Below are 1,851 nucleotides of genomic sequence, written 5' to 3'. Positions count from 1 at the left end.
GGGAATTCATTTTCAGTTCAAGCGCAGCACCTAAAGTATGACCACTATAATTATTTATTTAGGAAGCTGTTTCTCCCACAGACCCATTTGAATGAATAATGGTCATGACAACAGGAAGGTTTATATAGAAAGAGATCTAAACGTAGAAGAAAATGAAAAGAAAATGTAAATTTTAAAGTTATACAAAATACCAGTATTCCTTTCTTTACTTGGATTAGGCCACTGACTAGGTTTAGAAATTTATTTTAAGTTAGATTTGTCTCCTAGTGTTATTTATAGCAATATATTTTTTAAGTTGTATAAGGAACAATATTTATATCGAAGATAACTTCTGTTTCTAATAATTAGCCCAAACTCAGATTGTATTCTGCACTCAAAATTTCATCCTTTTCTTCTTTTTCTAAGTCCTTTTAGGAGCTATGCTCACTTTTTATCTTACTTTGTACTATGTATGCTTTATGCTTATTTGTCTCGATTAACAATCCATCTCATGAATACCAAAATTATGAATTAGTTTTAAAATCAGGGTTCTTAATTGATTGATGTACATTTTACAAAACTTGAATTTTCCCATAGAGCAAAATTTTCTTAACTTTCAGCCCATTGATATTTATATATGTCTAACACATTGCAATAGCTTTGTGAACTTATTTGCAAAGCATTTCTAAGTTCATTTCTTTAAATAAAAGCACTTTTTGGACTTATATAAAAAAATAAAGTTTATTAGGAAAGAAAGCTTTTCAATATAGCACTATCATCTTAAAATAACAAATACAAACAAAATATTTTACACAGTATTCTGTATTCAAGTATATTACTTGATATCAGGCTTGCATATGTTAATGTGAATATTTTTAAAATAAAAACATAAAATATGGGACATTAGAGAATAACTATTTTGAAATTATGACTGCGTGGAAGTTTCTCACCAAATCTTTGCTTTTACTATAAACTTATTTGATTGTTTCATGTATTGACCCCAAATAACTGAATTTACAGTGATTTATTCTATGAAATTATTTTAGAATTTTATTATAATATTAAGTGGCATTTAATTAAAACGCTTCTCCTAAGTGAGTTTTTGCTGTTTTACATTAACTGGCTCATTTAGATTATCCATGTTTCCATCCATGATATCATGCATAGTGGGAGTAGTCTTGGGTTTTGAATTTCAATGAGTCTTATACAGCTGTTCACTGAACACCAAGTAACTGATGAACAAACATTAGATAAAGTGGCTTATAAACCAAATATTAAGTTGTATTTTTTTAAACTACTATTTTCCAAATACATATCAACTACAAACATTAGTTAGTTGCTTATATTCAAAATTAGTTCAGCCTAGACATATTTTAAAGTCCCTTTGAAGTCCCCAATAATTAATTTTTCATTCCATGACATTCCTTCCATTAAATCTCTTTCTAAATAACCCAAAACTTTTTAAATACTCTGTGTATTGTTATTCTAATTAGACAGATGTTTCACAATCTTTTTCTTTTCACAATATCTCTATCTCTAAATTTAGTAAAACATTTTAAAGATACATTTTTGATAGTGTTGCTACTGATTTCTCTATCACTGTGTATGCACATATAAGTAATACTCATATAGGTAAATATACCAATAAGTACATAGATATATAGATACATACACATGCAGGTTTCCACTGCTATCCAACAGTAGAGTTTTCCTACAAAACCTTTTGTAAGCTAGAACAGCATAAAGCAAAGAAGCAATTGCCATTAATTTATATGAAAAAAATTTTGAGCACACCCAGACTCAAAAAAATAATCTACAGATCCTATCAAATAACACTAAAGCCTAAAATAATACTAAGAGAATGAGCAGGAA

The sequence above is a fragment of the Pteropus alecto genome, unplaced genomic scaffold, assembly GCF_000325575.1.
Source record: "Pteropus alecto unplaced genomic scaffold, ASM32557v1 scaffold25, whole genome shotgun sequence".
Classification (NCBI taxonomy): domain Eukaryota; kingdom Metazoa; phylum Chordata; class Mammalia; order Chiroptera; family Pteropodidae; genus Pteropus; species Pteropus alecto.
This window is presented reverse-complemented; position numbering follows the sequence as displayed.